The sequence below is a fragment of the Sebastes fasciatus genome, chromosome 2, assembly GCF_043250625.1.
Source record: "Sebastes fasciatus isolate fSebFas1 chromosome 2, fSebFas1.pri, whole genome shotgun sequence".
Classification (NCBI taxonomy): domain Eukaryota; kingdom Metazoa; phylum Chordata; class Actinopteri; order Perciformes; family Sebastidae; genus Sebastes; species Sebastes fasciatus.
The window spans coordinates 32,246,251-32,258,314 of record NC_133796.1 but is presented as its reverse complement, the minus strand read 5'-3'; the positions used below and the strand labels follow the sequence as shown (position 1 = coordinate 32,258,314).

The 12,064-nt window shown below is 39.7% G+C and overlaps 1 long non-coding RNA gene across 3 annotated transcripts in view; it reads right to left on the bottom strand.

The window, feature by feature from the left end:
• Positions 1 to 646: 646 nt before the first annotated feature.
• Positions 647 to 12,064, bottom strand: part of LOC141758566 (uncharacterized) — a 49,068-nt gene continuing 37,650 nt past the window's right edge. The window contains exons 7-8 of one of the 3 annotated variants that reach the window (XR_012591896.1): positions 1,372 to 1,427; positions 649 to 1,063 (exon numbers count right to left, since the gene is read on the bottom strand). This is a non-coding gene — a long non-coding RNA (uncharacterized LOC141758566). Of the gene's footprint in view, positions 1,428 to 12,064 lie in introns of all 3 variants that reach the window. The other 2 variants (XR_012591894.1, XR_012591892.1) reach the window with 2 other exon arrangements.

Genomic DNA, 12,064 nt, shown 5'->3' with positions numbered 1-12,064 from the left:
GAGATTAAATAACGCTCCAAACTCGCACTAAATTTTGACGAGGAAAAAAACTATCATGGCCATTTTCAAAGGATCCCTTGACCTCTGACCTCAAGATATGTGAATGAAAATGGGTTCTATGGGTACCCACGAGTCTCCCCTTTACAGACATGCCCACTTTATGTTAATCACATGCAGTTTGGGGCAAGTCATAGTCAAGTCAGCACACTGACACACTGACAGCTGTTGTTGCTACATGCAGTACCTGTGAGGGTTTCTGAACAATATTCTTCATTGTTTTGTGTTGTTAATTGATTTTCAATAATAAATATATACATATATTTGCATAAAGCAGCATATTTGCCCACTCCCATGTTGATAAGAGTATTAAATACTTGACAAATCTCCCTTTAAGGTACATTTTGAACTGATTAAAAAAAAAGTGCGGTTAACTATGGAATCATGCGAATAATTGCGATTAAATATTTTAATCGATTAATATATATATATATATATATATATATATACATATACACAGCATATACACATTCAGCAGCATTTTGTGTATGTAATACACATACAATTATATAATTGTGTGCTTTTATTATTAGAACATGCAGAATTTTATGAAAATAGCATTTCTAAAATCGTGTACATCATGAAAAGCCACATATAAAGGAGCAGGAATAACGTATGCACATTAGATAGAGAGAGTGAAAAAACTACATTACTCACCTCTTTTTCTCATTTCGTATTTGCAAATATTGGTCAGGAGAGGGCACTGCAACACATAACACAGCCATCTATCACACACAGCCTAAATAAAGCAACCAATCTGTTCATTATGTTCAATGTCTCTGCCTCGGGGCAAACGTGGCAACACATTTTACACACAGAGGTTTTGTTTATTGCCTCCACTCTCTAAACACCAACACCACTCAAAGGATTGTGCTGCAGGGGCTCTACTTGCAAACAAGTCATGGCTGTTTCTCCAGAGATGTCAACCATCAGCCGTCTATCAGTGATGCAAGAGAGTGAAACATCTCAGTTTCACTGACACACAACCACCTGGGAGCTGCGTGTGCTGATTACAGGGAGATGAGGAGAGTATGTCGGGAAAAAAACACACACACAAGTGTTTGGTAGACTAATCAATGGTAGACTAATTTCATCATCTCAGCAACAAGTGTACATACTGTATTGGCGAACTGTAAGTGTGTGAGTGTGTGTGTATGACAGGCTGGTCCTTGCAGGTGTCCTCGGATACGGCGAGTAAATCATTATATTCTCATTATCCTCAGTCTCACTTCTGTCCTCCATCAGGATGCAAATCATCTCTAGTACGCCGCAGTAGCTCTGCTGCACTTTGTTAGATGTATCTTGTAAACTTACCAGGAAAACAATCCTCTTCACAATATTCTTCATCATCTCGGTAGAGCTTCAGGCCTCTGTTGAGAGTTAAGAGAGCAGGAAGTCGTTAGAAATTGATGTAAATAGAAGAATACTGGGAAATATCACGCTAAATATCCACTGAATCTGTTGCTGCTAACTTCCTCTCATACGCCACCTGTTGTTCTTCTGCTATTTCTGCTAATAACGTTAAATTGAGAGGATGACTAAAGGCTGAACAGCCAACAGTGATAAGGCCAAACAAGTGGATCAACAGAGGTGGTGTACCAGTTTTTAAATTAATGGAAACACCATGTAGCCTATTATCTGATCTGTATCAGTTCACGTGTTAAAGTGTTGCTTCCAACAGCTTCTGTCATATTTGTTAGCACTTCCTACAGTGTACAGTAGCTTCAGGGAGAAAAGATGCTTTAATTAACACTTCCCCAAGTAAAGGCCTAATACTGTCATTTTCAATCTCCATCAATGGGCCTTCCTATCTACAGTATCTATCTATCTATCTATATATGTATCTACTTTTATTGATTCATTTTCTACTTTCACTTTTTGATAAACCGCCTCTGCTTCACGTATCATAGGTTATGCATATCTACCTCTTCAGATTTTATCTCAGTTGTATTTAAAGGTGCTAAATGTGAGATTGGGAGCATTTCTATTTCCTCTACACGGCTCTCAACATGGTGACGGCAGTGTTTACCTGAGGGGGAACCGGAGGGTGGGCGCTATGCTTCTACAACGGCGTCATCGGTTGGGATGGCGTCATCATTTGTAACCGTAAGAGAGCAGTGCAGAGCGGTGGCCGTCAGCTAACCAGTCGGGCACCCTCACATGCACGAACACGCACTAAAAGCAATCATGGCCGGCCTGGCGATGTCAACAAAGCACGGAGAAACTCGTATTACAACACACACAGACTTTAAATAGCAAATAGTTGTTTGCTGATATATTAATGCCCTGAATATTTTTAGAGAATCTTTAAACAAACCAGAATAAGAGTCGACAGTCATGCTATCTGCTCTGAGCTAATGGTGGCTTCAAATGAAACTCATGAGCTCGTGTTTACAACGTGGAAAGTCGTGTACACGATATGCTTGACGTTCAAGTAGTTAAGCCATGAGAACACCGCTGCTAAGCAACGGCAATATTAACGTTACTGACGGCGTCTAGAAGCCACAGAGGCTAACAATTTAGCAAGCGGGTAACATAATGCAGAAAATGCAAAGGCATAATGACAGAGGAAAAAGATGAGGCCGTTGAGAATATCAACATTTTCCTCACACATATTATAAAATTATGAAAAAAAACAATGTACGATTAAAATTACAATATATTAACTTATTATGCACCGAAAAATGAACTTCCATGGCCTCCGCCATTTCTGACAACGTCAACCAACACGTCACAACTCGTAAACTCTGAGCTTTCAGAAACTTTCCACTTGTGAGGTCATGAATACAACAAGAGGGGGGCGTTCATATGGACTCTTCTTGTGAACACGGTAAACACGATCCCATTTGAAGGCACCATAAATGCTAATGTCAGCATGCTAACATGCTCCCAATGATAAGAAGGCTAACATGCTGATGTGTAGCAGCTACAATGTCTACCATGTTCACCATCTTAGTTTAGCGTCTTAGCAGGCTAACATTTGCTAATTAGCGCTAAACATGAAGTTGATGAGAATGCCATTCGTTTTGCAGGTATGTGGTTATATAAATAACCTACTGGACACATTAAAATGTTTAGCTACCTGATGATGGCACTAGATAGAAAAGTCCACCAAAATTATCACAATTCATCTTTAAAGGAGCCAGGTCTGTAACAAATGACATGGCAAAACATCCAATGGCTGTTGAGATATTTCACTATAAAATAAAAGTGTCTTTACAGTAAATTTATTAAATCATAAAAAAAACTAAAATTCAGGCAGTTTGAGCTGCGTAGAGGAGAAAATGTGGAGCGCTGCAGTATCCAGATATACTGAGCTAATGTGATCCCCATGTCAGGCATCTGCTAAATAGATCTGTGGTAACTTTCACTTCAAGTCTACTACTGGGGACTGTGGTGTGTGTGTGTGTGTGTGTGTGTGTGTGTGTGGTTGTGTGTGCGTGTGTCACTCTAGGAAATATTTTAAAATGAGAATTGAATAATACTTGTGGTTTCAAACTGTGTCAGACTTGCCTGCTTTTGGCACAAAGATCACCCGTGTGTCTGTCACAGTGAGCGCAGTTTCATCATGTCAGTCATTTAAAGTGAGAGTTTTCACACTTTGAAACACTTTTTTTTGTACTATTTTAAGGTAAGGCACCTCAACAATGCATATGAATATTTCAAATCCACACAGAACTGAATTTTCTTTGGACCAGCCAGGGGCATTAGTGTACGGTTTTAAGCTATCATAACAGCTTGCCTTGCAGAATCTGACGCACTTCTTTGAGATATTCAGTCTGGTCTTCCTCTTAAGGAAGTCCACGGTTCTTCATTTGTGGTTTTTGTTAGTCACATGATGTATATTTTCCTTCTCGTTCCATTTATTGCTATTGCTCCGTGACAGATTTATTGAGGCAGGAAGCCAGACAGCTTTTACTGAAATAACTCAGACGAAAACTTTAGACTGTCCTGCATCGTGCTCTGATTGACAATCTGATTGATTACATGCTGTTTATCGCCCACACACACACACATTATGTTGAGCTAAAATTCTCAAATGCCAGTGGCCATATTGTCTCTCTGTTTCAGTCCCCTGCTGGATTACTGCTTCATTAAAAGAGCCTTGGTTTCCATGGAAACATCTACCAGAAATGGTAAATTGGCAATGTACTCATCTCTCAACATTGTTTGTACATTGTCAATGTGAATTACACCTCCTACAGTTAGCAATGACTCTGTTTTTTAAAATGCTGTGAGACATTTGCTAATGTTTCTGTTTGCTCATGTGAACTGCATAATTCAGTGCTTCTGATCATCATAGAAATCTAATCATGATAATGGAAACTGGAGTGAATCTCTCTCATCAGGCCGGTCCGTCTGAAGAAGCCCAGTCTGGGAGGCTGTCTGCCAGTAAAGGCACCGGCTCACAGGGAAACTCTCACTTCACGGCCTTTTCATGCGGCCCGCTTTGCAAAGTCAGCTCATTTGTTTCTCATTGAACATCAGAGGAGAGCGGCGGCGCTCATCATTACAGGAAGCTCTTCTTCTTCTTTTAGTCCTCCTTTTCTGCCCGCTTTCAACACAAGCCAGTCTGGAGGTTTCGGTTTGAGGCCGCAAAGTTTGGTGCAGCTGCTTCTTTACATCTACGCTGTTGTTGTTTCTCTTCTTTTTCTGCCTGTCCATTTGTCGGTTAGCACCAGTTTGGGTTTGACTGGGAGAGTTTTGAAATTAAAAACTTTTTCCAACAAATGTCCATTACAGAAGCATTCACCCAGACTGAGGATGGATCCTTATCAGCGGTGGATAATAAGTGAATTTACTTGAGTACTGTAGCCTACTTGAGTACAATTTAAAGACACTTGTGCTTTAAAAGTCAAAGTGCGCTGGGAGTGTGGTGACGTAGTTTAAAGAGCGGAGCGGAGCGGGAGGGGAGGTGGATGGGTCCAACAAACACAAGGCTTTCATCCAGGAGACCGCTGTTCATGTCACATGCATCACGTTTCTATCAGCTGTTCGTTTGTGTCCCCTGTTCACAAAGTTCAGTGTCATTTTCACTGTACAAACGTAGTAGTTTTAAGCCTGACCATGTCGTTCTTTCCTAAACCTAACTATCGTGGTTTTGATGCCGAAAATCGTGTGACGCCAAGGCGGGCGACAAAGCGGCGGTATGTGACGAGTTGGGATGAGAACGTGTTGGTATTTACATTCGATTCTACTTCTGCACTTAATACTACTTTATACTTCTTCTTGACTATAGTAGTGTTGTTTATTATGTCTTGCACAGACAAGTGTCCAGCCTACACACACTTATAAGACACCAAAAATACAGATGGTGGTGAAACATTTGTCATTAAAAAAACATCAAACTTATTAACATTATATTATTATTATATATTTTATATATTACATTACATTGCAAACAAACAACACTGTCTCACAGCAGTTTGTGATTTAGTCACGAAATTTAATCTATTTGATTTGTGTACATAGACACGAATTTCCCTCTTTTGTCGTGACGCTTAACATGACTGTCAACAACATATTTTTTGTGCGCTTTCCTACGAATGTCCAGCAACACGTGACACGTGTTAATTCCACTCTAGTCTTTTCAAAATAAAACTACTTTGTTAGGTTTGGGTAAAGATCGACTTGGTTAGGGTAAGGCAACAAAACTACTTAGTTAGGTTTAGGAAAAGATCGTGGTTTGGGTTAAAATAACTCCGGGAGTGCTGTAACTTAAGTACGGAAGTTACGTAACAAATAAATCTTTGACTGCTGGTTTCATACGGGACACGAACACCGGCCTCCTGGGCAAAAGTCCTGTGTTTTTTGACCCACCTAGCCACCACGTCCTGCTCCCTGCGCTGCGTTTGTCGCTCTTTATACTCCCCGGTTCACAATTACTTGGATTACATAAGAATTGATTTTGTGCTGACCATCACAATTTTTTTTAAATTTGTGTCTGTGTACACGAATCAATACATTGAATTTCGTGACTATTTCAAGAACTGCTGCACGACCTTCAACCCTTATAGTGCAGCTGTACCACCCTGCATGTTACTACTTTACACTTCTACTCCACTACATTTCAGGGGGAAATATTATACTTTTACTCCAGCCCATTTATTTCATAATTATAGTTACTGGAAGCAGAGACTAACATTTTAGTTTTTAATATGTAATAGATTTAACTACTAAATGGAGCTCTGGTTTCCTCCCACAGTCATGCTGGTGCGGTAAACTGGTGCCTCTTAATTGCCTATAGGTGTGACTGTAAGTTTGAATGGTTTCTGTATGTATGTGTGAGCCCTGTGACATACTGGTGACCCGTCAGGAGTGCTCCCCCCTCCAGCCCAGTGTGATCTGTGACAGGCTAATGCCCCTTGTGACCCTCCAAAGGACAGATAGTGGATGGATGGATTAAACTACTCAGCAGTAAATAATGTACTTAAAATGTGCTTCAACTTGCTACAACCTTAAAATGCTACTTACCAATTAATGAATCACTAATCCTATAGATTATATTATAACACTCTAAAATGGGCCATTCTACAATATAAATACTACTTTTGATATTGAAGTACTGTATTTTTTTGATAATACTTCTATTTTAAGTGAGATTTTGAAAGCAGGACTTTCACTTGTAATGGAGTATTTTTACATCGTGCTACTGGATATGACTTCTTCTTTCTCCGGTGGTCATTGTCTCCTATTAGTGTAGTGTGGTTGGTTTGTCCTATCACGCAGAGACACAGTAGATTTGACAGTAGCTTGTAGTTACACAAGCAAAAGCACTTACAAACTAAATGGCCCCACATCACTGAGGGCACATTTGTGGAGATGCTGATGACGGTGATTACGTCAGAAACTGAAGTACTGAGGCTCAGCCAAAACTAAAGAGCTCTTATACACTGAGCTGCACTCAGGAATAATATTCTGATTCAATTTCATATTTGGGTTCTCTTAACTTTTGATATAAAAAAATACTGATACTGTGGATACTCAGGAATATAGCATTGTGTGAGAATTAGCTTAGCTTGTTGCGATAACCAACATATTTTTTTTGTCACTGCAATATTGCAGAAGAGGCGGTCACACTGCAATTACATGCACGCAGTGTCTAAGATAAGTGAGCCTTGGGCAGTGGGCAGGCAGGCTAATACCATCTGGTGCTCGGTGTTCACGCTGAGCAACAGTCAGCTCCACACCTGGGGGATGGTATCGCCTGCAACCGTTGTGGGACCACCGACTGTACGCCCACCTGCCCCCACACTCCTGAGTCTGAGCTTTATGTTGTCTCACAGACTGAAGACTAAAGGTTATTCAAGTTGATGAAACTCATCTTCCTTCACACAGTATGTCCCAGAATGTCTCTGTTTGTCTCTTGTTTTCAGCTGTGGGAGAGAGACTTAGTTTTTTTGTGATTAGTGAGAGTTCCAGTGAAAGTTATAATAACCTTTACTCCAAACACAGTGTTGCTGCTTTAAGTGGGTGGAGAAACTTTTATATCTTCTTCTACAATAAACTTCTCTCTGCGTGGTTGTTGAATGTGTAAAGTGGTGAGTCAACAAAGAGTCTGTTGTTGAGTTTGAAACACCAAAACCTGACTTCAATTGCTGAAAATCAAATGCAGCTGTCCTGGAAATACCTAGAGACACTGCCTGTGCTGTATTTTGTATCTTTGTTTTTCTTACTGTAATTTGGAGTTGTATTTCTGACCACTCTATGAATGTAAGTCCAATATTTCCTGTTTTTGGTCTCCACCAACTCCTGAAGGAAATATCTGGCTTTTTAGCTGCTGAATACTCCACTATGTTCGACAGCTAGTCGCTAACTTTTTCTGTCTGCCGCTTGGTGCATGCATTTAGCATAAATTGACTGATCCTAAGTCCCCAGGCAATATAGCTTCAAGAAGCCGACAGTGGAAGGATATATTCATCAGGATAAACTTTACTCAGTTAACTTTTCACATCAAAATAAATAGCACTAAAGGTTACTTCGGGGTGTCACGAAGCAGAGATAATATAAACAAAGGAATGAAATCATACTAAATCATGCAGGTTCACCAGAAACCCTTCAGCTCGGACTCCAACGGGGCCTCTGCCTTCGACCTGCAGTCGGAAAAATAAGAGGTTTTCTGAAGGGACTCTGGTGCTCGGAAAAACTACCGCTTTTGTCCACAGGGACCGCCAAAATCAGCAGAAAATGAAAGTTCCTCGTAGTAACTGTGACTATATGCAACTATGTAATGTTATCTTTCAAAAGACCTAGCATATCTAAGTATCAAAAGAAAGGGGAAGTTGACAGAGGCTCCAAGCTTGCTCAACTGTTATTGGAGCACAGAGCAAAAAGGGGTGTGACTTAGGAAGGGTCAACTGGAGCTTTTTTCTTTTAAAACAGCTGCCACACAAAAATACACCGGTTTTGCAAGTGTAACAGGGCAGACCTGTATCATCACTTTCATACTGGCTCACCTTCACACTGACTGGGAGTGGTTTGGGGTGTGTGTGTGTGTACTTGTGGTGGTAGAAGGAATTCACTTTTGCTGTGAGCTAATTGCTGTGATGCAGGTGCTGATTGAATGTGCCTGATTGTGCCTCCACTCTCTAGTCTACTTAAGTCACATGCAGCAGACATTGCTCTCTCATTTTCCTTGTGTTCTCCGTGTGCAGGTTCAGCTCCAAGCGCTGCAGTCTGAGTCTTTGAGGCTGAAGTGTGTTGCCAGCCCAGTCCATGATATGGTTCAGAAGACTGCCATCGAGTGATGTTTGAAAGTTAAAGTGGCAGTAAGCAACAAGTTATTGGCATCATTGGGCAAAAATTCCATAAAAACCTTTCAGCATATTGTAATTCAAGTGTTCTGAGAGATAACTAGACTTCTGCACCTCCTCATGGCTCTGTTTTCAGGCTTTAAAAAATCTAGCACGTGACGGGAGACTTTGACCAATCACAGGTGATTTTAGAGAAAGAGCGTTCCTATTGAGCGTTCCTATTGGCTGTGCTCGGGCTGGTGGGTGGTGCTTGGTATTTCCTCAGCTGATCTCAACATGGCTGCCGGGGCACAAACTTTCTCATTTTACAGCTAAACAGTACACTACAAGATGTTTCTGAAAACATTTGAGAAATAGGCAATACAGTAGCAGAATATTGATTCATATTTGATCAGCGCTGCCTAGTTTGACCGTTTGATCGGAGTTCACGAGTGATTGACTTGTGGCTCTCATAGACGCCAGCTGGACGGCAGACTCCAGATCAGCTCTGATTGGTTGTTTTCCTCCAGTCTGTGAAATCTTGCAGATGCCGTTAGGAGCACCGGAGGACACAAAGGTACATGATTTTTTTCAGATTACCTGCCTCATGTACTACTGTCAGAATATAGTGACCGTTTTATAAAAATAACTTTTTTTATTAGCATATTTGCTCCAGTTCTACCCACTGCAGCTTTTTTTATTTTATTTTTTTTATTTTTATTTAGTGAAGCATGACAAAACAGTGGAAATTTGACAAGACAAACAGAAACAAACAAAAGAGAAAAATAAATAAATAAAATACATCGGAAGTCATGACAAAATGAACGGGACAAGCCAATTCTAACAAAACGAACAAAATGAGACAAATAATTAAGAGATGTTGGTGGAGGGAGTGTGGTGTTATTGACAGTGCAGGGCAGTCTGTTGTGTAAGGTTCCAGTGTGTGTGTACAGTTGTGTGTGTTTGTATGTATGCAGTGTGGGGGGTGTAGAGTGTTTGTTTGTTTGTATTTAAAGAGGAGAAAGAAAAGGGCGGGAAAGAGAGAGAGGGGGTGGGGTGGGGAGTTGAGTATTTTTCGTGGCAGGGGTGGCTTATAATATCCCATGGTCCAAGAATGTTATGTTATCATATTTTGTCTTTATATATTGGTCTTTATTTGTATTTACATTTGTATATATATATATATTTTGTTTTTGTTTCCTGAGACAGGTTACCCCCCTTAAGCTGCCCCCAGACCCTGGGGAGGGGGCTAGCTGTCAGAGGTGTCTACTGTCACCCTTCTTCCCTTTCTGAACAGCCCCCAGACCCGTCAGGAGAGAGCCTGTTCTGTGTCGGAAGAGGGATTTATTAAAAAAAAATAAAATAAAAAAAAATACAAATGTTTCCCTTATCTTTCCCTTCCTCCTTCCCAATTCATTTCTTTCATTTTTTGTATTTATTTTAAACCGGACGTCAGGCCGCCCCAGCCAGGAAATAGGGAAAGGTGAAGGTGGATGATTAAGTAAAGGAAAGGGGGAAAGAAGAGGAGGAAAAAGAAAGGGGAGAGGAGGAGTGGTGATACTTGATGGGGTAAAGATGCGATGGGGGGAGAAGGGGGAGGGTGTTATGCCAGACGGATATAGTGCAATATTGTTGGTGCAATGTATTTTTTGCAAGCAATGCTGTTTTTTATATGTGATTATTATAATAACAATGATAAGTAAAGTAAATAAATTATCCAGTAAATAACTAAATAAATCTATTAATTAACCAATCCATCCACCATCAAACCATCCGATTGATTCATTGTAATAGTAGTAGTAATAATAATGGTTAAAAATAATAATAATAATAATAATAATAATAATATGTATATACATATACACATACATACATATACATACACACATACACACATATATACATACACACACATATACACATATATATATATATATATATATATACATATACACACATACACACATACATAATAGTAATAATAATAATAATAACAAAAATGATAACAATAAATGAAGAAGTCAAAAATCAAAATAGAAATACATTTATGCATGTTGATATTGTCTGAAGGTAGTGAAAACATAGTAGTAATAATAGCGGTAAACGAGTAGACAGTATACTAATACGAATAACCACAGTAATACTGAAATATATATATATTTTTTTAAAAACACTGCAGCTTTAATGAAACGTATGCGGAAGTTCAGTCAGGAAGACCCTCTTTACACTCATTCATTCACAATCAAAAACGGTTCTTCTCTCTGCTGCCGTCAGTTGACATTTCAGTATGAACTGATGCAACCTCCACCCCATCACCTCCAGTCTTCATCATATTCAGTGCCAAGTCCTGCTCTACATTCCTTCATTGAATCTTCAGCTACTCCCTTCACCACCACCACCAGTGTCTAGACTCCAGGGGGAATATACCTAATCTCACCACAGCATCACTACCCCCTTTGATATACTACGTCATGATGGAGTCTAATCGCCAAAGACTTTGCACTATTCATTTTATCATGCACCATGTAATAAATTATTGTTCACTCGATATGGTGTCTCTACTGATTAAAATGGACTGAGGAAGCAACTAACATGCGGCGCAGCTGACCCTTGGCCTTGGACTGTCTCTTATATATAGTCTATAATAGGACACTGACTGCTTTCCCTCAAAGATAGTTAGTACTGCCACAAGACAAGTGATTTCCCCTTGATTTTAGTGTTTTGTAGTGTTTATAATAGATAGATATAGTAGCTTTTAAACCTGCAGGTTTGTTACACCTGCTCATTGTGATTACTTTACAATGGGAAGAAGAAATGTAAAGTTTGGATTATTGTTAACTATGTTATATAAGTTTTATATAAGCTCACCAAAGTTTCTAGATTGGGCTCCGACCATTGTCTTCTATTCTTAAGACTTAAATCTGCCCGGAGATAGATACATCAACAGTCTCATATCATTCTTCAAGTTATATACATGTTGAATGGTGATGCCTTTTAAAGCAGCAAGTGTTGTGAAAACTCTCTTAGTGGGGCATTCAAGGACACACTGACACTGAGTTGGCATTCATAAACTGAGTGATCAGAAAATCAACGCTGCTGTTTGTTAACAGAATATGAAATACTGGAGCATCCTTAAACTATCTATCAAAAACAAGCAGCAAGTCTCTGCAACCAATGGAAACAAATACATTCCCGTAAGAAAGAAAGGCAATCTAAATATGTAGTATGCTACAGATGGAAGTGACGAAGAGGTGATGTGAGTTAGGGTGGATTTT